At 55.4% G+C, this 25,666-nt stretch overlaps 1 long non-coding RNA gene across 1 annotated transcript in view; it reads left to right on the forward strand.

Annotated features, from left to right (window-relative positions):
* The window catches only part of LOC149523841 (uncharacterized), a 32,427-nt gene extending 8,065 nt beyond the window's left edge, over positions 1–24,362 (forward strand). The window contains exons 2-3 of the long non-coding RNA XR_016350335.1: positions 21,231–21,383; positions 21,867–24,362. This is a non-coding gene — a long non-coding RNA (uncharacterized LOC149523841). The remainder of the gene's footprint in view (positions 1–21,230; positions 21,384–21,866) is intronic.
* Positions 24,363–25,666: the final 1,304 nt, after the last annotated feature.

Below are 25,666 nucleotides of genomic sequence, written 5' to 3' on the forward strand. Positions count from 1 at the left end.
CTAATTCTACTCCCGGCCTCTGGCCCTTCAGCATTGATTTTAAATCATGAGTTTTAAATCACCGTCGATAATGCACAGCTGAACTGAAGGGCAATGTGGTCTCTTAGTGACTTTGTGACACACGAGAGATCCGACTGCAGTCTTTGGATCTGGGTCTCCGACACCACATGGGGCCTGGGATTTTGGGTCAGTCCCCTTGCATGGCAGCAATAATGAAAAGTGTTTGCTCTTGATTTTCCACATAGGGTCAACCCCCTCGCCCCAGTCCCAAGTAGCTTATTAGCCCTCACACACTTCACAATTCAAGCCCGTTCTTTAGAGGGGACAGGCAGAGCCTTGCAAGGATCTGTCTGTCTGTCTCTGATGGGGTTCTCCTTACCACAGTGATTCTGAAATATTTCCAGCTGCGAAGATGCAACCGGCCTCTGGACTCCCATCGGCTGTGTCTACACAGCACAGTTATTTTAGAATAAGCTGTTCCGGAATAGTTATTCTGAAATAGCTTATTTTGAAATAGCACATCTACACTGCAGAGAAACCTCAAAAGTAGTCCGAATCAGGCTTCCCTAAAGTAGATGTGCTATCTCGATTTAGAGCCCCAGGAGGTAGTTGGGAGGAATAACTTAGAATGGCTCTGGTGAGAGGCTATTTCGAAATAGCAGCAGTGGAGTGTCTACACAGGCCTTGTTTCAAAATAGCTATTTCGGAATAGGCGTTATTCCTCGTAGAATGAGGTTTACAGAAGTTGGAATAAGCTGCCTGTTATTTCAAAAGTGTTTCGAAATAACGGAATGGCTGTGTAGATGCTCGCATAGTTATTTCGGAATAACTCCGCTCTGTAGACACGCCCGTAACGTGCACTGGGGTCTAAAACCTCTGGCGTTCTAGCGAGGAGATCCATAGCGGAAGCTGACACTCCCGATCTGTATCTAAAAGGTGTGTCTGTGGCACAAGCCACTGGCTTCCAGGTGTAATGGTTAATAAGGCGATGGCACCAGTTAGACATTGCTTCCCTCTGCAAACTTGCTGCCTCTTGGTTTTCAGGGACACCTTTGTTCCTGGCTAATGATTTACTGTTGTTGCTGCTGCTAATATTGCAGTGGCAATTAAGGGCCCCAGCTGAGAGAGTCCCATTGTTCGGGCTGTTGCAGTCATGGCCCCAAAGCGCTCACAATCGCAAAGCTGTGAGGGGAAACTGAGGCAGAGAGTAGAGACTTGACTTGGCCCAGGAGCAGCCCGCAGGTCAGTGTCCCAGCCAGGAACAGAGCCCAGTGCCTCAGCCAACAGACCGTGCTGCCTCGAACCGTCTGTCAGAAGGCAGGATTCTGTCTTTCATTATGGCTCCTGCCAGGCCTGCGTCTGTAGCGTTTGTTGTGATCGGAGCAAGGTTGAGTTGGCTGCTGGACGAAGGGAATTTGCTCTCTGCCATTCATCCTTTGCGCTGATGGTAGGCAGAGGACCTCTGCAATCCTCCCTGGTCATGGACATGGTCTGTGTTGTGAGGCTCTGGGAGAGTATTTCACTTCCCTTTCCTGTTACTCTTGCCTGGCCCCGGCATTCTCAATAACTTGGCTTTGGGGGGCCTGTGTGCCAAGTGAGGATTTTATTCCCCTTGTTGTGTAGCCTGTGAGTTCTACTGACCTACAGACACCCTGTGTGTGTGTGTGTGTGCCTCAGTTTCCCTGGGCGCTGCCCCAGTATCTAGATGGAGATGGGAGTTTCGGGTGCAGCTTCCATGGAGGGAGGCTGCCCCAGCCATCTGCAAGTACACAGTGGCCAATGCTCTTTGTCACCTGAGCTCGAGAGGGAATGCAGTCAGCTGTCATCTTTTGCTGGGGATGAAGGCTGGAGGAGGAGCCGGGCTGGGACTGGGGCAGTCCAGGCTGGCTGGGGACACAGGCCAAGAGCCAGGCCCCTAGCTCTGGGATCCCTTCTCCCAAAGAATGTTCCTGGTTTTCCTGTCGACGAATAAACTTTCTGTTCTAGCTGCAGAATCCGACTGCAGAATTGTGTGTGTCGGGGGGGGGGGGGGGGGTGCAGGGCCCTCCGACTCCCCCACACGTTGGTGACAGCCTGATGCTAAGGGTGGAGGTTCAAAATCTCAGAGCCTCCAGTTAAAGCTGGGTGAAGGCTAGAACTTTAACAGGGTTCAGAAAAGAGCTAGATAGATTCCTGGAGGTTAGGTCCAACAGTGGCTATTAGCCAGGATGGGTAGGAAGGGTGTCCCTAGCCTCTGTTTCTCTGGAGGTGGGTGACAGGGGAGGGATCACGTGATGATTCCCTGTTGTGATCCCTCCCTCTGGGGTACCTGGCATCGGCCACTGTCGGCAGACAGGATACTGGGCTAGACGGACCTTTGGTCTGACCCAGTGTGGCCGTTATGTTCCACATGTGCGCACTGTTTTTAATGGCAGCGTCTGGGTGCGGAGCTCTTGTGAAAATCTGGCTCTTTCTTTGCTCAGTGCATCCTCCACATCCTTCGTTTCCTGCCTCCCCTTCCTTCCCCCTCCTCTCACCTTCATGCTGGGAATCATTGCAGGAAGCCGCATCGTGCTGATATGCACCTGGCCCGAGGAAACACTCCGGCCTGGTCAGAAGCAATTTGTTGTGACAGAGTTGCCTGGATCTGCGCCGGAGTGGGGCGCTTTGGGCGTCATTTGCACGCCCCAAGACCCAACATGCACCCCAGCTCACACCCTGTCTCACGGCAGCGGGGCGCTCTTACCCCTGCGTCCTCCTACTTATGGAAGCTTTTCTATTTCAAAAGTCTTGGGGGGGAGCCGTTAATCGGTGTGTTAATCAGTGAATGAAAAAACATAAAAAAAACCCTAGTCCTGCAGCACCTTAGAAAGTAACAAAAAGCCATCTGCGGGACTATTCGTCGTGTAAGCTTTTTCTATTCCAAGACACAATTGTGCAAGATTTCCCGCCCCCCCCCAATTCTCCTTCAATCCTTCATTCCTTGATTGTGTTTGTCAAAAGCTAGGAATCTCTCATTAGCATCGGTGAACAGAGTTTGATTGAAAGCTGGTTACAGCACCAGGGTAGAGAAACTGGACATTGTTCCAAAAGCCTAGAGAAATACTTAGTAGTTCAGTCAGTAACCTTAAAATGATACATCCATGGCTCAGCCGGACCTTAGTTGTTAGACCCTAGGGGGAAGACCAACCATAGACAATGTAGATAGAAAGGTGGCCGTGTTAGTCTGTTCTGAAATGTGATTTGTCCTTTTCATATTTGTTCATTTTTTTTAATTGTATCCTTTGGTATATATGGTTGTGACTATTTTCTTCCACTATTTGATCTGAGGAAGTGGGTCTGGCCCACGAAAGCTCCTCACCTAATAAACCATCTTGTTAGTCTTTAAAGTGCTACATAGTCCTGTCTTTTGTTTCATAGACAATGTAGATTCAGAGATTCCAAGGCCAGAGGGGGCATTGTGATCCTAATCTGACCTCCCTAGAGTACAGGCCAAGAAACTGCCCCAAATCATTCCTAGAGTGGAGCTTTTAGAAAAACTTCCTGTCGGGATTTTTAAATGATCAGTGATGCTGAATTTGTGGTGACCCCTGGAAGCTGGGTGCTTGGGAGGCCGCTTAGGAGACGTTCCAGTGCTGCCTAGCAGATTAGCGGAGCAGCCTCCGCTGGGTTTCTTGCTTCTCCTGGTGGTGCACATTCACACATGCCTCAGTGCACATAGACATTTTATTATGCACATGGGTGGAAAAGATTGGAACATTGGTTAGGACCTTTGGCCCTGTGGTTAATTACGCACTCTGTTAAAAACATACACCTCATCTCCAGTCTGAATGCATCCAGCCCCTGACTCCTGTTAGACCTTCCTCTTCTCAGCCCCATGTGAAAGATTGGGTCACCAGGCTGCTGCTTAGACTGCGACCGAGTTCTCCCTCACTCCACCTTCTCTTCGTTAAGCCAAACAGATTGGAATCTGAGTCTACCGCTGTAAGACATACTGTCTAACCTTGGCACAGCCGGTGCATACGCATGCAAGTGGGCCCTCTCGCTTTCCTCTATCTCTAGCAATCTGTCTTATTTCCTTCTCCTTAATCACCTCTTACCGTGTCAGGTGAGTCATAAAAGTCAAAGTCTTTTCTTTCCTGTGACACTAATTGGCACTGCTCAGCTGGCACGACTTGCCATGTAATTTCCCAATGCCAAGAGCATTGATACTGCCTTGGAGGGGGACCTGCCTCCATTCCCCAGATTTATTATATCCCTGGAATGCATTGTGTGGTCTTGGCAGACAAGCAGGCCCTAGGAGCAGGGGAGGTGCCATGGGTGCGCCGTAAATAACACAGTACAGGGAGGTGCCATGGGTGCGCTGTAAATAACACAGTGCAGGGAGGTGCCATGGGTGCGCCATAAATAACACAGCCGCATTGTCCGTTGCGGAGTGCGGGACAGATGACTTTCATCATGATGAAGGGAAATGCATGCGTGGCAGCAGCCTCTGTTGGCAGTTGACCTTGCCTAGAGATTAGGGGAAAAGAAAGAAATGTTACCCTGACTCAACCTCTTTTATTGGAGTCTTGAGAGGTCTCCCTCCCTCCCTTCCCCACTGACTCAGGACCAGGCGTGATCACTTCCCCAAACCTTCCGGCGCTGCAACCCAGCAGCAGGGCTGCCCCTCCCCTTCTAGCGACTTTTCTAAACCACACAGCTCATGATTAATGTTCCCTCAAACTTTTTCCACCCACGTGCAGAATAAATTGTATTACGTGCACTGAGGCATGTGCAGATGTGCACCATCAGTAGAAACGCACGCGGCCAGCTGAGGGTGCTCTGCTAATCAGCGGGGTAGCATTTGAAGCTCTCCCTGGCACTCAGCTTGCAGGGAACATTGCTAATTATCCCGAGTGATTCCAACAGCTGGTGTGAAATGACAGTGCTACAGATCTACGATGCACCTGTGTTTCCATTCTCTGTGCGAAGCTGGGGCAGCCTTTCCACCTGCCATTCAGCATCTGGGCGGGGGGATTCATTTCCTTGTTCACTGTCAAGTGCCCTAGGTTTGAGGAGACAGCAAGAAAAACCCAAGACATAAAATCAACATCAGTGGAAAGAAACTTTCTAGCAAAGTTCAACAGAAAAATGTTTCTGCTCTTCCATCAACTGTCTGCTCAGTCACCTTTCCGTCCTTGTGTTGCTGAAAGGCTGGTGTGTTCTTCCTCCGGCCACAGCTGCAGGGCCAGAGGATTGAGGAGAGTTGTTCTCCTGGTTGTGACAATTTTCTTCCACTATTTGATCTGAGGAAGTGGGTCTGGCCCACGAAAGCTCATCACCTAATAAACCATCTTGTTGGTCTTTAAAGTGCTACACAGTCCTGTTTTTTGTTTCAGCTGCACCAGACGAACACGGCTACATTTCTACCACTATTCTACTTTAGTTTTATGATGCAACTTTGTGTGTAGCCCAGGCCTAAGAAGGAAGCAGAATAGAAATCTTGAAACATATGAGACATACATACTCCTATGCAGAGACACACACACTCCCATCCCGCACACTCCTGCACAGACACACTCACAAAAACACACACTCCTACACAGGCACACACTCTCTCCTTCCTTATGCATCATAAAGAAACCAAGGGGAATGCAAATACTCCCTCTCCCATCCCATTTTGCTGGTCACCTTTAAATGGACAATAGCCTATATGGTGCTACAAGCTTTTGCATTTTGTCTCAAATGCAAAAGCTCCTTTCAAATGCAGTAGATTCAAGTGGCTCCCATTGAGCTAAGCAGGGCAGGCTGTGCACAGCTTGGCCTCTGGGTGTGGGGCTTGGGAGGCATGGGGAACTGCCTGGTGGCTGTGTAGCAGGAAGCCAGGGGGATGGGGAAGGTTGGAGGCAGAAGCCCAGCACAAAAGCAGAGTGAGGGAGGTAGTTGAAGAGATACCTGGGTTAGTAAATCCTGGGGCTCTGTCTCGTGTTCGAAGAAAGCGCCTCTTGCAAGCGTCCCTCGTGATTGTCACACGGGTTCTCAAAAGGGTCAATGTCTTTGGGGTGGAGCTAAGAGGCAAGAACCAGTCTGGCCGGAGGTCTGAGGAGAGCTGCTGTTTGGGAGCCACCGACATCCTGATGCTTGGCGGGGAGGTGGGCGTGATGTATGCCCACATGAGCTGCAGTACTGCCAGCCCCACAGGTTCAAAATGGCTAAACTAGCCCCTCCACTCCCACCTCCTGCCCCCAAGATCATCAGCCTGGCTTAAAAATTCATGACTATTTTTGTCTTCTGATCCTTCAGTTTAAGGGTCCTGTTTTCCAGCTCTGATTCCTAACCAGAAAGGCTAGAAATGTCCTTCTCTTTTTTAATGAAAGCTGGAAGTCTCATGTCATCCCCTGACTCCAAGAGCTGTCGGAAAACCCCCGGATGGGGCAAGACTGGCAAATCACAAGCATCGCTCTTCTCTTGCCCCTTCGGCTTCAAAGCCTCTGTTCTCCGGAAATACTGACAGCCAGGCCCCTGGGTGGCATAAATCACCGTTGTTCCTCGGAAGTCAGTGGCTGTATGCTAACTTACACCAGCTGAGCCTCTAGCCTCTCCTCTGGAGCCTTGCGTTTGGATTGAGCTCCTTCCAGAACACTAGGCTTGCTGAAACTCCGAGGGGTGACTTGTTCCCCCTCCTCAGCCAACCGGAGAGGAAAGGAGGCAACAGAGTAGCAGAATACGCTTTCCTTGCCCTTCCATGAGGATTTTCTGGGTCTGAGGCCTTGTCTGCACTACCACGTTGTGTCACCAAAACCTGCCTCTTGGTGATAAGTGAGAGTGTTTACACGGCCATGCCACTTTTGTTGGGAAAATCGCCCGGGTCGGGACAAAACGCTTCCACCCCTGCCAGAGACTTTTTTCTTTCCTCTTCCCTTTATAGTCTACAAAGAGCCAGTGTGGGCTCTGCTGTTTGTTTTATAGACAGAACTGGCTTCTGCCAGTGTCCCAGAATGCCGACCTTGTCGGCTGTGCTCAGAGTTGTGAACTTTGCTGCCTGGCGGGCATGTGCCCTTCCCCTTTCAAAGCCCCGGGAAGTGTCTGGCAGCTGAGCGAGCTGTTTGGGGAACAAGGAAGAGCAAATCACAGGAACGCTCCTGTTCTGCCCTGCTAGGAACCCAGAGGCAGGCAGGCTGCTGCTGCAGGGGGTGGACTGAAAGATGGCCGTGCTGCTTTGATGTTCCTCAGCACAAAGAGCTTCCCATGATGGCGCTCCTGGCAGCTGGGGAAACCGTGGGAGATCTCGGAGGGAATCCCAAGAAGCACAGGGATCAGCTCTGCCTTCCCTCCACACAGCCCTGTGGGATACATACCCACAATGCCCTGCTCACGCTATCCACATGTGGACATGAGTTGTTGACAGAGGGAGCAAGTGTGAACGGACTCTGGCAAGGTTTGGTTTATGGACTTTTGGGCGCCGACCTACGATTTGTCGGCAAACCTTGGCAGTGCAGACAAGGCCTGGGAAAACGGCTCCTTTTTGCTCACCAGGGCCGTTGACAGAACCTCGGCTAATTGATGGGATGCAGCAGAAATCCCGGAGCACGCTGCTGGCGGAGTGTTGAAGGCATGTCGCCATGGGGAGCTTTTTCTTCCATGGGGCTGCTTGTCCTCTCAGGCAGAGAAATCCCCCGGGAGTAATTCCCAGCTCTGCGAGTGAGTTACAGCTGGTGCCAACTGGCACGGGTAACAGGAAATAGATTAAACATACAGCTCTGCAAAGTGGGGGCAGGATCTTCTCTCCTGCCGCGTGGGCACGACATGTCTCAGAGGGAAAGGAAAGAAAAGCAGGGGAAGATCTGTCCTCGGGGAGCTCTGTGTCAGGTGTGTGCTGTGGCAACGTCCCCAGGAGCTCCGTGGCCAGTGAGGGCAGGGAAGACGGCAGCCTGAGGGGACCTCTGGGCAAGGTGGGGGGAGGCCTTGGGTGAAAATGGGGGAAGCGGGGCGGCCAATCCTCAGAGACACATGGAGCGTGCCCCCTCCACCCCCAGACACACGGAGCATGTGGCATGTCCCCTCCCCGACAGCCCTCAGAGACGCACGGCGCGCGTGATCTACCATAGAACCATAGGGCTGGAAGAGACCTCAGGAGGTCATTGAGTCCAGCCCCCCGCCCAAGGCAGGACCAATCCCAACTAAATCAACCCAGCCAGGGCTTTGTCATGTCGGGACTTAAAAACCTCTAAGGATGGAGATTCCACCCCCTCCCTAGGGAACCCATCCCAGCGCTTCCCCACCCTCCTAGTGAAATAGTTTTTCCTAATATCCAACCTAGACCTCCCCCACTGTAACTTGAGACCATTGCTCCTTGTTCTGCCACCTGTCACCACTGAGAACAGCCTCTCTCCATCCTCTTTGGAACCCCCCTTCAGGAAGTTGAAGGCTGCTATCAAATCCACCCCTCCCCCCCAACTCTTCTCTTCTGCAGAGTAAACAAATCCAAATCCCTCAGTCTCTCCCCATAGGTCATGTGCTCCAGCCCCCTCATCATTTTGGTTGCTCTCCGCTGGACCCTCTCCAATGCGTCCACGTCCTTTCTATAGTGGGGGGCCCAGAACTGGACACAATACTCCAGATGTGGGCTCACCAGAGCCGAATAAAGGGGAATAATCACTTCTCTAGATCTGCCGGCAATGCTCCTCCTAATGCACCCTAATATGCAATTCGACTTCTCGACTACAAGAGCACACTGTTGACTCATATCCAGCTTCTCTTCCACTGTAACCCCCAGGTCCTTTTCTGCTGAACAGCTGCTTAGCCATTCAGTCCCCAGCCTGTACCAACGCTTGGGATTCTTCCGTCCCAAGTGCAGGACTCTACAATTGTCCTTGTTGAACCTCATCAGATTTCTTTTGGTCCAATTCTCTAATCTGTCCAGGTCACACTGGACCCTGTCCCTGCCCTCCAGCGTGTCTACTTCTCCTCCTAGCTTAGTGTCATCTGCAAACTTGCTGAGGGTGCAATCCATCCCCTCATCCAGGTCATTAATGTAGATGTTGAACAAAACCGGTCCAAGAACACAGCTTTGGGGCACTAAGCTAGAAACCGACGGCCAACCTGACATCGAGCCGTTGATCATTACCCATTGAGCCTGACAGTCTAGCCAGCTTTCTATCCATCTTACAGTCCATTTATCCAATCCATACTCCCTTAACTTGCTGGCAAGAATATTGTGGGAGACGGTATCAAAAGCTTTGCTAAAGTCAAGGCATATCACATCCACTGACTTCCCCATGTCCACCGAGCCAGTTACCTCATCATAGAAGCTAATCAGATTGGTCAGGCATGACTTGCCCTTCGTGAATCCATGTTGACTATTCCTGATCACTTTCCCCTCTTCCAAGTGCTTCAAAATGGATTCCTTGAGGATCCCCTCCATGATTTTTCTGGGGACTGAGGTAAGACTGACTGGTCCATAGTTCCCTATATTGTCCTCCTTCCCTTTTCTAAAGATGGGCACTACATTTGCCTTCTTCCAATCATCCGGGATCTCTCCCGATCTCCACGAGTTTTCAAATATAGTGGCCAAAGACTCCACAATGACATTTGCCAACTCCCTCAGTACCCTCGGATGCATTAAATCTGGGTCCATGGCTTTGTGTACGTTTAGCTTTTCTCAATACAGGCAGTCCCCGGGTTACGTACAAGATAGGGACTGTAGATTTGTTCTTAAGTTGAATCTGTATGTAAGTCGGAACTGGCGTCCAGATTTAGCCGCTGCTGAAACCGATCAGTTTCAACAGTGGCTGAATCTGGACGCCAGTTCTGACTTACATACAGATTCAACTTAAGAACCCCAGGCATCCCCAAGTCAGCTGCTGCTGAAACTGATCAGCGGCTGATTCCAGGAAGCCCGGGGCAGGGGCTTCTTGTAGTCAGCGCCGGTCAGTTTCAGCAGCAGCTGACTTGGGGACGCCTGGGGCAGAGCAGCTGGGGTGCGCCTGGGTTGGTCCAGTAGCGCTGCCGCTGGACCAACCCAGCAGCACCCAAGCTGCTCTGCCCCAGGCGTCCTGATTCAGCCGCTGCTGAAACTGACCAGCAGTGGCTGAATTAGGACGCCTGGGGCAGAGCAGCTGGGGTGCTGCCGGGTTGGTCTATTAGCGCCCAGAGCGGCGCTACGGGACCAACCGGCAGCGCCCCAGCTGCTGTACCACAGGCGTCCGGAGCAAAGCCGCGGAGCACGGGGGCAGCGGGACAGCCCAGATGCGCTGTGGCTGTCCTGCTGCCCTCGGGCTCCGCGGCTTTGCTCTGCTTTGCTCCCCGTGCCCCTGGTCTGCAGATCCGCGTAACTCGGGGACTACCTGTAGTTCCTAAGTTGTTCTTTCCCCACCAAGGGCTGTCCACCTCCTTCCCATACTGCGTTGCCTAGTGCATTTGTCTGGGAGCTGACCTTGTCCATGAAAACAGAAGCAAAGAAAGCATTGAGTACGTCAGCTTTTCCCATATCATCTGTCACTAGGTTACCTCCCTCATGCAGTAAGGGCCCCACAACTTCTCTGATCACCCTCTTATTGCTAACATGCCTGTAGAAACCTTTCTTGTTACCCTTCACATCCCTTGCTAGATGCAATTCCAATTGCACTTTCGCCTTCCTGATTACTCCCCTGCATTCTCGAGCAATATATTTATACTCCTCCCTAGTCCTCTGTCCAAGTTTTCACTTCTTGTAAACTTCCTTTTTGTGTTTAAGCTCACCAAGAATGTCCCTGGTAAGCCAATCTGGTCGCCTACCATACTTGCTTTTCTTGCTGCGCATCGAGATGGTTTCCTCCTGTGCTTTTAATAAGGCTTCTTTAAAATACTGCCAGCTCTCCTGGACTCCTTCCCCCTTCATGTTAACATCCCAGGGAATCCTGCCCATCAGTTCTCTGAGGGAGTCAAAGTCTATTTTGCTTCCCTTCTTGTTTCCTTTGGTCAGGATCCTGAAATCTACCATCTCATGATCACTGCTTCCCATGGTGTCACCCATCTCTACCTCCCCTACTAGTTCCTCCCTGTTTGCGAGCAGTAGGTAACGCTGCGCATGGCCCGTGGTCAGTTCTTCTTTGAGTGGTTGTTCATGTCCATTCGAATGAGGTGAGTGCACGCCGCGTGCATGGTTTCCTGGAGCATGTTTTCCCCAGCGGTATCTGGCAGGTCGCCCCCTGGAGTGGCACCGCTATAGCGGAGCATAAGTACCCCTGCCGGCCCTCCCCCTCCTCAGTTCCTTCTTACCGCCCACGACTTCGTTGGAGCTTGTTGCCTTGTGCAAATTCCCAGCTTTCTCTTGTTGCCCGTTGGCTGTTGGTTCAAGTAGCGTTAAGTAGTTGTTTAGATAGGATAGTTGATAGGACTGTTGTTTTCCCTACCACCTGTGGGGGATGGGGATGCCGGGCCCGCAGGGCTTCAAACCTTGCGTGGCTTGTGCCTAGCCTATGCCAAGAGGAGGCCCCTCCACTGCGAATGTCTCAAGTGCCTTGGGAAGTCTCATCTCACTGCTTCCTGCAAGATCTGTTGGGGGTTCAAGCCTCGTACCAAACAGGAGCAGGATTCCCACTTGAAACTGCTCCTGATGGAATCAGCGCTTCAGTTGGTGCCTTTAGGGGAACTTTCGGTGCGTAGCACACCAGCGTCGGTGCGGGAAACTTCCCAGTCTGCCCCGCCCCGCGGCACCGAGGAGGTCGGCACCGCGGCACCGTTCCCAGTCCCCAGCACCGAAGAAGTCCAAGGTCTCTAGAGGGAGGTCGCCAGGCAAAAAGGCGCACGGCGATGGGCACTGACATGAGAAGATGTCTTCGCATAGGGCCAGAAGCCTGGTTCCGGTCCCAGCGCACCGCCCCTCCACGCCGGAGACGTTTGAGGCAGCTCAAGAGCTGATTGAGCTGACAACTTTGCCTCCGTCTCCCATTTCCTCCAAAGGGTCCTCGTCTTCGGCATCGGGGGCAGCAAGGTCGCCCAGGCCTCCAGGCACATGGCCGGCACCGTTTGGGGACCTACCGTTGTTGCCGGCACGGGACGCACGTAGCCTGTTTGAGTCGGCGCAGGGTGCACTGTTGTTGGCCCTGCATCCGGCGCCAGCACCGGCCTTGACACCAGCTTTAACTTCGACTCCGGCCCCGGCACTGGTACCGGCCTCCACGCAGGCACTGCTCAAGCCCTCGGTGCCACCGCTGTCGGCGTCTGCGCTGTCCCAGTCCCTGGTTTCAACGCTCCCAGCTCCAGCGGCACAGCAGCGTCAGACACCGCTCCCGGCACCACTGGCGCTGGTTTGAGCCTCAGGGTCGGTGCCACCGTGCCAGGTGACCCCTGGACAGGTGGCACGCATGTTGCCCCATGTGCACTCAGGCAAGCCTGAGTCCATGACACGTTTTAGGCCTGGCCGGCTGCAGGGCCAGCCCACTGCAGCACTGCCATGGTGAGCTTCAGCGCTATCGTCCGAATCTGAAGCGGAGTCGCTCCATTCTCTGGGCTTGTCCCGCCAATCGTCACGGAACTGCTCTAGCTCCCGGCACCGAGCGGTACCCCCAGGTTTTGAACAGACATGGCCACCACAGGTCCAGCAGCCCTGGCCCTTCTGGACACCATGGGCCTACCACCAGTGGCAGGGTCCACTTCCTCCATCTCGCCCGACCAGCGGGTCTCGCAGACACTGTCCCCCGTCAGCCTCCTTGTCTCGGCCCCCACCGTTGCCCACGGAGGGTGATCTGCAGGAGCATGGCGTCCTGGAGGTGGCCCCGGCTGGTCCTCTGCAACAGCCGTCAGAGTTGCAGCAGCTGCCTCCGGCACTAGATGTATCGGACCTACAGGTTGTGGGGTGAGGGTCGTCAGCGTCGCCCGATGAGGCTCTGGCAGACCCGGCTCCTTCCATGCCAGCTATGGATGCCAGGTCGCACCAGGACCTGCTCCGCCGCATGGCGGACAATTTGGGGGTGCATGTGGAGCCGGTCACTGAGGAGTCCAAACCCATGGTGAACATCCTCAATGAGAATGCCCCAGCTAAGCTGGCTCTGCCACTGAATAAGACCATAGTCGAAATTACGAACACGTTGTAGCAAACGCCGGCGTCCATCTCCCCTACCCTCAAGGGGGTGGAGAGGAGATATTACATTCCCCAGACAGGGCATGAGCACCTGTACTTGCACCCAGCGCTGGGTTCGATTGTGGTGCAAGCGGCTGCACAGAAGATGGGGCAGCCACAGCCCTGCCCCCCTCCCAAAGCAAAGGACCCCAAGCGCTTAGACCTGATGGGGCTCAAGGTGTATGCCACCGGGGGGGTACAGCTCCACACTGCCAATCAACAGGCAATACTCAGTCGGTACGCATGTAACACCTGGCAAGCATTGGACAGGTTTCGTGACCGACTGCCCCTGGAGGACAGGCAGGAGTTTTTGGCTCTCGCGACAGAGGGTAAAACCATAGCTGCACGGCCCTGCAGGCATCCCTTGACGCTGTGGACTCGGCCGCTAGGACCGTGGCCTCGGGGGTGGTAATGCGGCGCAGTGCCTGGCTGCAGGTCTCGGGGATCCCGATGGGCCTGCAGACCACTATACAGAACTTACTGTTTGATGGGAAGTCCCTCTTTGTGGAGAACACTGACTCCAGGCTATGATTCATAGCCTCAAGGACACCAGGTCCGCGCACAGGTCCTTGGGCATCCATACGCCTGTGCCACAGCGTAGGTAGCTGCCAAGTAGGCCTGTGGCCAGGCCTCTACCCCAGGCCCAGTGTTTTGACTATTGGAGGCGGAGGCCTCAGGGCCCTGGGGGAGGTTTTCCGAGTGCACAGGGCTCGAATGCCCGCTCTAGGCAGCCCGGGGACTGCCTACTGCCCCTCAAAATCTCCCCTCCCTTCGGGAACCGGTTGTCCCATTTTGTCCGGGCTTGGTCGGCCATCACTTCAGACAAATGGGTCCTGGATGTCATTTCCAAGGGGTATTCTATCCCTTTTTTGGGGTCCCACCCCTCCCTCTCCTCCTCCCTGTCCCTCTCCAGGGACCCATCTCACAGGGCCCTGCTCATGCAGAAGGTGGCCACGCTCTTGGAGAAAGGAGCGGTGGAAAGGGTCCCCTCCCATCTGGAGGGCAGGGGGTTTTACTCCCTGTACTTTATCATCCCCAAGCCGAAAGGGGGGCTTCAGCCTATCCAGGATCTCAGGGACCTGAACAAACACACAAAGAAGGACAGGTTCAGGATGGTGACGCTAGCCTCCTTCATTCCGGTGTTGGAGGAGGGAGATTGGTATGTAGCCCTCGATTTAAAGGATGCGTACTTTCATGTGGCTATTCAGCCAGACCACCGGAGGGTCCTCCGGTTTGTGGTCTCCCATCACCATTTCCAGTTTGCTGTGCTCCCCTTTGGACACTCGACAGCGCCAAGGGTATTTACAAAGTGCACGGCGGTGGTGGCTGCTTACCTCAGGAGGCTGGGAGTTCAGGTGTTCCCCTACCTCAGTGGTCCCCAACTCGGTGCCTGTGGGTGCCATGGCGCCTGCTGGGCCATTTCTGTGTGCCTGCCGAGTAATCAGGGCTGGCCCCGCTCCCGGGCATGCGGCACATGGGTACTGCCAGCTCCTGGGCACACGGCGTATGGGTGTCCCCACTCCTGGGCATGCGGCACAGGAGCAGCGCCAGCCCCGGACACGTGGCGTATGGGGGGGCCCCGCCCCCCAGAAATGTGTGTGGCTCCGCCCCCGGATGCCCGGTGCGTGAGTGTCCCCACCCCTGGGTGCCCAGCAGCCCCAAAAGGTTGGGGACTACTGCCCTACCTGGATGACTGGCTCATCGGCGCAGGTCCAGGGAACAGGTGATCGCCCACATAGGTCTCGCAGGAGCCCTCTTTGATGGACTCGATCCCATTGTCAACGAGGAAAAGTCAAAACTGACACTGACCCAGGTCTTAGAATTTGTGGGGGCCACCCTAGATGCCACGGGGGGACGTGTGTATCTCCTGGCATCCAGATTCCAGGCAATCAGGGGATTGGTAGCCAACCTGCGGCACTCCCTGCTGACAACTCCCCGGACATGTGTGAGGCTTCTCGGTCACATGGCAGCCTGCACCTACGTTGTCCAGCACACCAGGCTGAAACTCAGACCACTTCAGGCATGGCTGGCAAGGTCATTCAGCCAGGCCAGGGCAGGGTGGGACCAGATCCTGACCGTACCTCGGGACGCTGTGGCCTCACTGCACTGGTGAAGGTTGGAAAGCGAGGTTTGCGCAGGAGTTCCTTTTCGCATGGAGCTGCCGTCAGCCCAGTTAGTTACCGACGCCTCCAACGACGGTTGGGGAGCGCACCTGCTCTCGCACCGAACGCAGGGGCTGTGGGACCCCCTAGGAGAGACCGCTTCATATAAATGTGCGGGAGCTGAGGGCGGTCAGGAGAGCCTGCAAGTTTTTCCTGACCCTGCTCTCGGGGAACCTAGTCTCGGTGCTGATGGACAACACGGCTGCGGTGCTCTATATAAACAAGCAGGAAGGTGCCTGCTCGTCCCAGTTATGCAGGGAGGCCACTCTCCTTTGGGAGTTTTGCACAGCACACAACCAGGGCCGGACTAAGGAGTGGGCGAGCCAGGCAGCTGCCTGGGGCACTGACCGAGGGGGGCGCCTGATGGCAGCTGTAAGGGGCGTGTGGTGCCCTTTATAGCTGCCATCAGGCGCCACGTGCCCGGCTCCCGCAGCGCCGGCCTGCCCACCATCCCCACGGCGCCGGCCAGCAGTGCCCCTTGTCCCATGGCCGCGGGGCCCTGCACGGCCAGGTGCGGCGGCCGGGCTGGGCAGCGTATGCGCCCTGGGGCGCGGGCCTGCGCATGCGCCGTACGCCTGAGCCCGGGGTGCCAAAATGCCTCGGGCCAGTCCAGCACACAACATCCGCTTGCAAACGGCTTATTTGCCGGGGTGCTCAGATATGCTGGCAGACTCACTGAGCAGGTACTTAGGAGTCCATGAGTGGTCCCTGAAGGACGAGGTGGTGGCCCATCTCTTCCGTCAGTGGGGCTGCCCCAGGTGGATCTGTTCGTCATCGAGGGGAACAGGAAATGCCCTCAGTACTTCTCCCTCCTGGGCTTGGGTATGGCTCAAAGGGAGACGCCCTGACCTCGCCATGGCCTGGGGGGACGCTGTATGCGTTCCCTCCGTTTCCCCTGGTCCCCAAGGTGCTCCCCAGGATCAGGCTGTTCAGGTCGTGAGTAATTCCGGTGGCCCCAGACTGGCCCAGGAAGTTCTGGGATCCCATTCTGCAGGAAATGGTGAGGGCCAGGCAGCTTTGCCTGCCGCCGACCCAGGACCTGATCACGCAGGCCAGGGAAGGGGGCGTCCTGTACCACCCGGATGTCCAGTCCCTCCATCTGACAGCTTGGCTTGTCCATGGCTGAAAGCCCCCGAGAGGGCGTGCTGGCGGTTCTCCTGGCCAGTAGGAAACTAACTACCAGGCTGTCCTACGTGGCTAAGTGGAAATGCTTCTAGGTTTGGGCTGCGGAGAGGGGGGTATGCCCCTCACAGGCCCCTGTTCCGATGGTCCTGGACTATTCGTTTGGTTTGTGCCGGGTGGGGCTGTCCACCCCCTCGATTCGGGTACATTTGGCGGCTTTGACAGCCTTCCATGAAGGGTTTGGGGACGGCTCGTTATTCACAGACCCCCTGGTTAAGAGGTTCCTTAAGGGTTTGGAAAAGTTGTTTCCCCATGTCAGGGCCCCTGTTACACACGGGGACCTTAATTTAGTGCTGACGAAGCTCATGGGGTCTCCCTTTGAGCCTTTGGGATCCTGCCCCCTTTAGTATCTGGTTTTTAAGGTGGCGTTGCTAGAGGGTATCGGAGCTGCGTGCCCTGACTGTGGAGCCGACTTACTTAGTTTTTTTGCCTGATAGGGTGAGATTGCGCCTCCACCCGGCGTTTCTCCTGAAGGTGGTGTCGGCCTTCCACGTGTCCCAGGACATGTACCTTCCAGTGTTCTTTCCCAAACCGCACCGCTCCCCTAAGGAGCAGGCGTTACGTTCCCTAGACGTGAAGCGAGCCTTAGCGTTCTATATAGATAGGACGAAACCGTTTCGAAAGTCGTCACAGCTGTGTATTGCATATGCTGCGCAAATGAAAGGGCTTCCGATGTCAGCACGGGCTGTCAGTGTGGATATCTTCCTGTATTAGAGAGTGTTATGCCTTGGTGCCAAGGGAACCGCCGCGAGTGTCGGCGCACTCCCCTAGAGCACATGCGTCCTCAGTGGCCTTTGGGGTGCAAGTCCCGATACTTGAGATTTGTAGAGCGGCCACATGGTCCTCTGTCCTTACGCTCATCCTGCGGGCCCGGGAGGACGCCGCACTGGGCGCCTCTATCCTGGGTTCTGTTCTGTAAAAAACAAAACAAAAACAAAAAAGAACGTTAGCACACACTAGACTGCAGGTCGGCTTGTTGTGATCATGTGTCGTGTGTTGTCCATGCTGTTGACTTCAGGTGTTGCTATGTTTCGGTTGTGTTTATTAAAATTCTAGTTCTGGTTACGGTTCTGTGTGTGTGTGTCTCTTTCACGAGAAGTGGCTCTGATCTCACTGCCAGTGGGAAAGCTTGGAAGTCACCTCATTCGAATGGACGTGAGCAACCACGCGAAGAAGAAAACAGGGTTACTTACCTGTAACTGCTGTTCTTCGCGATGTGGTGCTCAGGTCCATTCGACTCCCCCCCTACCTCCCCTGCGTCGGAGTCTCCAGCAAGAAGGCACTGAGGAGGGGGAGGGCCGGCAGGGGTACTTATGCTCCGCTATAGCGGCGCCGCTCCAGGGGGCGACCTGCCGGCCCGACGAGTACTGCTGGGGAAAAAATGCACCAGGAAACTGTGCACGCGGCGTGTGCGCACCTCATTCGAATGGACATGAGCAACACATCTCAAAGAACAACAGTTACAAGTAATGTAGCCGTGTTAGTCTGGTGTAGCTGGAACAAAAACCAGGACTATGTAGCACTTTAAAGTTTTTTGTTCCAGTTACAAGTAACTAACCCTGTTTTCCATCAGCCCTTGTACCAATAAGTTATCTCCGTGGGCATGTGGCATCCCCTCCCCAGGCCTCAGAGACACGTGCCCAGGAGTCAAAGGCCCAGGGTAACTGCCCCCTTTGCCTCCCCCTGTACCTGGGTCTGGGTGTAGGGCATGTCCTGGAGGCTCTGTGACAGGGATGTGGTGTGGGACCCATCCCCAGGGTCTGTGTGGCATGGGAGCTAACCCCCAGGACCCACGTGGCTTGGGATCTGACCCCTGAGGGCTGTGTGGCTGGCACGTGTCATGAGCTCCGACCCCCAGGGGCCATGTGGCTGGCGTGTGGCATGGGATCTGACCCTTGGGCCGGGGGGTATATGATGTTCCTTCTTTATTTTTATTTTTTAAACAATCTTGTCCATTTGCCACTCACCCCTGGCTCTTCTCACATGCCTGCTCTTCATTCTAGCATCCATCCTGCACCTCCAGCCTCTCCGCCCCTCCCTCTGCCCTGTGCTCAGCCCCTGTGAATCCTGCACCCTCTGTTGTGTCAAACCTCTCTTCCCACAGAGTCTCTGGATTTCTTCAAAGAGCAGAGGAATGATCCAACCCTTAGCTGAGCCTCGGAACAAGCAACGTGCCCTTTCCCCCAAGGGAATCAGCAGCTGCGTCAGCCACAAGGACCCCAGTTCGAGATACATCAGGATCTTCTTTCCCGACTGGCTCCAGATCCCCAAACTCAAGTCAACATTTGCCAGCTGCTGGTCCCGCGACGGTTCCAACAGGGATTGCTATATTTGGCCCACGCGGTACCCGGGGCGGGGCACCGGGGAAGAGAGGAGACGCTACAGAGGGTAGCACGGCGATCCTTCTGGCCAAGAAGATCGCAACTACTGTGCATCATGCCTAGAGTGCCAAAGGTCCAGCACCAGGGGTGTTCCCTGAATCTTGCTAGTACCCTTATCAGTCGTGGGGACCCCGTTTCAGCGGATGGGGCTGGACCTGGTAGGCCCACTAGAAAGGAGCAGTACAGGACATCAGTATATCTTAGTAGTGGAGGACTGTGCCACATGATATCCCAAGGCAGTCCCCCTGCGAACGGCCATGGCCCATACCATTGCTGGGGAGATCCTGAAAATATTCCCAAGGGTGGGACTGCCTAGAGAAATACTTATGAACCCAGGGACAAATGTGACCTCAAAACTCATGGCAGAGGTGTGCCATTTATTGACCATCCACACTCTCAGAACCTCGGCCTACCGCCCTCAAACGGATGGGTTGGTGGAGCGCGTCAACAAGACGCTCATGTTCATGCTACGTAAGTTCGTGGAAGATGACCCCCGGCACTGGAATAAGATGCTGCCTGCTCTGATGTTTGCGGTGGGGGAAGTCCCCCATGCTTCCACGGGTTTCTCACCCTTCAAACTCCTCTATGGACGGCAACCTTGGGGGATTCTGGACCTCGTGTGGTAGACCTGGGAGGAACAAGAGACCCACACTCAATGGGCTGCATTTAGGGAACAGCTATGTGAATTAAGCTGTCCGGCCCAGACAAATCTGGAGCAAGCGGAGAACGCCCAAACTGCCCAGTACAACCTCAGGGCAAAGACTTGGGCCTTCCAGCCGGGAGATGGAGCATTGCTAGTACTGCCCTCGTCAGTGTCGAAACTGGTAGCAAAGCGGCAAGAACCATCTGCCCTGGCGAGAGGGGCGTTGACTATAGACTCTGGCTGCTAGGCCGCACTACCCCGGGTAGAGGGGTACGAGTATGTAACCACAGTTGGTTGTGGTCCCAAGAAGCTCAGGGACATGACCACTCTCCCTGGAAGGGCAAGGAGTGTGTCCTCCCACAACACCAAGGAGAGCAGCAGGAGGCTGGTGAGTCCTGAACCTGTTACACACCCATTTGTGGACGCGGCCTCTCATGACTAGTTCCATGAACTCCTTTTGCAGCTCCCCTTTGGACTGGGGCTCTCTTTCCACCTTGAGGGAAGGGGCAGTGTGTCCCCGTGTACGGGGAGATTTCGGCAAATCTAGTAATGTGCCTGAACCGCTATTGCTTGCTGCTTAAACTTTAGCAACCAAGCTAACAGGCCCAAATTAGACCTAGACCACAGTCAGGGAGGGGGAAGAAGAGGGAGTTTGGGTGCCACAGAGAGGGCAGCTTGACCCCGCATTCTTCCTGAGGCCCAAATCTCTAGTGAAATCGCCGAGCTATACATTAAGAAAAACAGGATGTTTGTCTAAATGCCCTAAGACACACATCTACCAGGCCCCCGAGCATGAAGTCTCTGAAAAAGAAAAAAACGCATCTGGTGAAAGTGATGATCAGAAAAAAAACCTCTTGCCTAACCTTTAAAAAGTGCCTGCCTAACAAGTGTTTGAGTGACACGTTATTGTACTGCTAATGGATAAATAGGGAAGGAAAGTTTGAGTTAGGGGGACAATCTTTGGAACACATGGAGAGACACCTTGAGAACTCTTCACATCTGGATGCATCTTCGGCAGACGGAAGACTGGCCATCGGAAGCCTGCTCGGTGTCATTCGAGAGCCACGCTCAACGTTGGTAATTATCGAGGGTGTGGGTGTTTTACTAGCCTATTGTGGACGTGCGTAAGTGCTTGAGACTAAGTAAAGTTTAGCTTTAAGTGAAAGCACTCTTGTGTTGTCCTGTTTGTACCATCCATCTATCGGTCGGACGACCGTGTCTCCCCTGAATTATTTCCTGACATCACCTCGCAGAGAGTAAAAGTTACCGAGAGGTTTGGGTTGAAAGAACCCCGGGTAACTCCGGGGGCATTCACCCATCTGCCAGCCAGGAGAGAGGGAATAGAAGCGTCTCTTCTGAGCTCCCAGATTCCAGAAGTTGGACAGAGAGCCCCATTGTGGAGGGAGGCCCAGAGAGCGTCGGGTGGAGGCAGAAGAGCGGAAAGAGAACGTGGCAGGTTTCACCTTCCTGAGCCAAGAATTGTCCCAGGCGCAGCTTGCGATTTTGTAAACTGTGTATTTGTACAGACGTTTGGCCTCCGCTCAAAGGGCCTTGATCTGCGGGGCTGCAAGCTGATTGGCTGCTGGGCTGAGGCTTGCTCCGACCCAGAATGCACCAGGAGAGGCTTTGAACTCGGTGGTATAAAAGCAGCACTCTGTGAGCCTGTGTGCCCTCGTGCAGGGGATCCTGTTCCAAGTGGGCGAGGGCCGGGGAGGGGGGGAGTCCCTGGATCGCTGAGCAGGAGGAAACGGAGGGAAAAAAGGGCTTAGTGTGAACCGTGTGTGTGTGTCTCTCCCCAGGGTGTTGTAGCGTGAAGACTGGGGCAGTGTTCGGGGCGGACGGCCCCTGAAAGGACGCAGTGTGTGGGTTCTGCATGAGTCACCACAGCCGGCGCGCGATCCAGAGAGCACCGGGAGCCAACTCGGCGCTAGAGACACGGAGCCATATGGCAGGTATGGCAAGAGATGGAGCCCGAGGGACTGGCAGGGAAACAAATAGCCTTAGTTTCAAGTGGAGGGAGAAGGGCTTACGGGAGGCGGGGGAGATGGAGAGGGTGGGAATGAATGGTCCAAAGGGAGCAGCATCCCAGCTTTTAAGGCCCATGCAATGGAAGGCAGCACAGCACAGGGGTGTGAATCAGGAGACACGGCTTGGTCCTGCAGTTGGAGAGCGGTGGACACGTCGCGTAACCATGCTGTGCCTCAGTTTCCCCAGCGATACGATGCCTTCCTTCATGACGCACTAAGGGCAAAAAACATCTAGGAACTTGAGGAGAATTCTCCAGCCCTGGTGGGGACCTTCCAGTCCCGGTGTCTCCTTGAAACACGTTCTCCAAATTGCTTGGACGTGGACAGAGGAGCAAGCCACATAAGCACAGGCTGGTAAGCCTGTTAGCCGTAGGCTTAGCATAGCATCAGTTGCTGGTTGTGTTGCAGACCCCCGGATGCCCTGCTGAGATCAGGGCCCGTTGTGCTATGCACGGCCCAGACACAGACAAGGCCGGGTTCAGCTGGACCCCAAACAGAAGGGACCTGGAGAGTGCAGCCGCTGGCCTGGGAGACAGGGCAGTCCAGGAACCGGTTCCTTTGGCTTCAGTCTTCTGCCTCCCAGGAGGGAGGGGTCCGTTGTGAGCCCCCCGCTCTTCCCACAAAGTGGACGTGAGGCGCTCCAAGAAGAGGGAAGGCATCTCCCCCGATGCTCCCCGCAGATCAGCTCTGGCAGGTAAACTGAGTCACCGGGTCTACAAATTTCTCTTCCAGCAGGAGGGAGGGACAGGCCATAAGACGAAACAAGAGCCTAGAACAGCGAGTGGGCAGGGAGGTCTGACGGGGAGGCAAGAGATGGAATTAGTTCAAACCAAAAGGCCTCCTGGTACAACCTACTGTCACTGGAGATTTTTAAGAGCAGGTTAGACAAACACCTGTTGTCCGGGATGGTCTAAAGGGTGCTTGGTCCTGGGACGGCTCTACCGGGTACCAACCCGCGTGCCTCGTTTAACATGGGCCAGTGGCTGGGTTACGTGAACACCCGTAGCCCATCTATGGCATCTAAGTTAAGACCCCACGTCCCACCAAGGGGCAGTGAGCTGGGAGGGGAAGCATCGTGTGGTGGAGAGAGGCCTGTGGGTAGATTCGATCCAGGGCAGATGCCAAAGCACAGGCCTAGCGCCGAGACCCTGCGAGATCAGGCTCGACAGGCCAGGAAACTCTTTCCATTTCTGCTTCTCTGTCAGCGCCGCAGCTGGATGCTCCCGATGACGGGGGATTCCATGTCCGAGGACCTGAAGGGGCAGCCCTTCTGCTAACCGTGCCCCAAGTGGGTTACTTTCCAACCACACCAGTGGGGCTTGCCTATCCTGTGTCTAGTGGGGTAAAGGCCATGGGCTGGCATCCCCCAGCCTGCCGGCCCTCCCTTGCCCCCGGTTCATTTCGAGGTGGTTCAGGAGCTTTTCTCCGGCACGTGGCACCCCCTCAGCCACCCAGCCCATCTCCAATCTGAGCGTCACATTTTCCACCCTGCTCTGGCTGCCCTTGCACCTCCTGTGGCTGGGTTGGCTTGGTAGCCGTGGGCCGGTGCATGGCCGCTTCCTATGCCTTTAAGAGCTGCACCTCTCACGTTGTTCCCAAAGGGACCAAAGACCTCACGCTGGTGATGAAACTGGTTTGTGTTCTCCCGGAAATGGCAGCTCCTTCTGCAAACAGCTTTCTCACCCCGGCTGCCAACGCGGCCTCCTTACCCCTCCTCCAACTATGGCACCTGTCCCAGCCCTGCGGCACCAAACACACCTGTCACTTGCAGGGGTGTAAACCGGGTGCCAAGGGAGTGATCCCGGTGCTCTGCCCTGGCGGATTCTGTGAGCTGTCTGTGTTGCTGGATGCTATCACCAGGGCCAAGTTTGCACGCCGGTGTTGCAGGGCGGAGTGAGAATACTCAGGGGGTACTCAGAGAAGAGTGTGCACCCCCACCCCCCGCACGTTGCTAAACTCCCCATGCTCCTAAATTTGGCCTCCGGGGAGGGTGGGAGATTCCAAAGGCATTGGGTGCTAAAAATGTACCAGACTCTATATGCAGAAAGTGTCTGTCTGCCAAGCTTAGCCTAGTGCAGGGTGGGCATATCATTTTAGAAGGGGGCCAGTTCACAAAGTTTTGAAGTGGCCCCGAGCCACCCTGGAAGGGGCGGGGCCTCAGGCAGAAGGGGTGGGGCCTCTGGCAGAAGGGGCGGGGCCAGGACACTTCCCTGCTTCCTCACCCCAATAGGGTTGCCAGGTGTCTGGTCATCTACCGGACAGTCTGGTATTTGCGCCCTCTGTCCGCTGGAAAAATTCCGAAAATACCGGACACGAGCAATGTCCAGTATTTTCTGAATTCCTGGCTGGGTGCCGGATGGAAGCCTGGCGGGGGCAGGGAAGCGACTCGGAGGGAGGGTCACGATTGGCGCTAGGAGCCCTGTGGTCCTGTGCAAAAGCCGGGGGAAGGGTGGGCAGGGGCTGGGACTCCCAACCACTCCCCCCGCCCGGCTTCTGCATGCGACCAGAAGTTCCCAGTGCCAATCGCGGCCCCGCTTCCCAGCTGGGAGCCTCTGGCTGTGAGCAGAAGCTGGGCGGGGGCTGGGACTCCCAACCCCTCCCCCCATTCCCCCTACCCGGGTTCTACTAGCAACTTGAGGGAGTGCCTGCTGAGGGCCCTGCTCCTTGGACTCCAGCTGCGGCCAGTGGCTGCACCCCTCCCCCTGCTGCCAGCTCTGCTTCCCCCCCCCCTTCCTCTGGGCCCCCTCCTCCTGTCCTCCCCCCCAGATCTGCTTCCCATCCCCCCCTTCCTCCCGGCTAGCCCTGCGGCCCCTGGATCTCCCCCCACCAGCTCTGCTTCCCGTCCCCCTCCCGGCCAGCCTCGCCCCCCTCCCAGCCGGTTCCCCTCCCCTCCTCCCCCCATGATCAAGTGTGTCCAGTTTTTTGGTGGGGTCTACCTGGTAACCCTGCCCACAGACCCTAATTAGCCTGGGGGCAGGGGAGCATGTGAAGTCCTTGCCCCTCACCCCTGCAGCGCCTAGAGTGGACCACCAGCTGTTCTGAACAGCTGGTGGTTCACTGTAGGCACGGCGTGCCCCTTGCGGGGGAGGAGACTTTGCGTGCTCCCCCGTCCACTGGGGGCCGGATCAACCCGCTCGGCGGGCCAGATCCAGCTCATGGAGGCCCTTGGCCCACCCCTGCCCTCGTGCCTCTTGGGGACGTGACAAAGATCAAGATAACCTCCGCTCCCACTACCTCTTGGCATGTCGCAGCCGCTCTCCCTGCTCCCTGACCACGTGCCTCTCTGAATGCCAGCGCCGCCGGGGCCCGTTGGGTGGCGATCGAGTATTCCGCCAATCGGATGTTCTGCCTACACACGAGACAGGGCAGCTGGCAGGGCCTCTCTCCTTTCTGGGCACTTGTTCTGGTTCAGTCCCAGCCGGCGGTGGGCAAACGCCCCGACCATCTTGCCGTGGCTTGTTATTCTAGTAGCCTCAGTCCTAGTGTCCACATCATGCCGGACTCCACTTGGTCTCCTTGTTTTTACTCTTGGGAAATACACGCTAGGACCAGGAGGATGTGGGATGATGGAGGAGGACCACGTGGGATGGAGCCAGGGCTGGCCTTTCCATGAGGCGAACTGAGGCAGCCGCCTCCGGTGCCAGACTGGGGGGGGCACCACTAGGACCCAGAGTGTAGAAAATTGTGTCTGCTGCTGGTGCAGATGTATTCTCTCTGCTCTAGATGCACAGAGACGGTGGAGTGCTGTGCTGGAGGAAGGAGGCCAGAATCGGGACCTTTCAAAGTTTTGGCCCAAGCGAGGGGACATGCGGGCGCCATTTGAGCTCCCCGCCTCAGGTGCCAAAATGTTATGGGCCAGCCCTGGATGGAGCGAGTACAGAGAAGTTCGCCAATGCCTAACTCTGATCATGATGGAATGGTTTAGTTCCTAACAACCTTAGGGCTAAATCAGCTTGTTTAATTATGTCACTAGCCCTACTGCTGCCTTATGGGGCTGGGGAGGGCCACTGTTTTTTGGAATACAGGCAGTCCCCGAGTTACACGGATCCGACTTATGTCGGATCCGCAGTTACGAACGAGGCTTTTCTCGCCCTGGAGGACGGGAGCGGCAGGACGCCCAGATGCGCCGCGGTCCGCCGCCCCCGTCCTCCAGGGCGAGAAAAGCTGCTCCCCGTCTCCCTGATCTGCAGACCAGGGAGACGGGGAGC

The sequence above is a fragment of the Pelodiscus sinensis genome, chromosome 10 (assembly GCF_052426305.1).
Source record: "Pelodiscus sinensis isolate ZL-2025 chromosome 10, ASM5242630v1, whole genome shotgun sequence".
Lineage (NCBI taxonomy): Eukaryota > Metazoa > Chordata > Testudines > Trionychidae > Pelodiscus > Pelodiscus sinensis.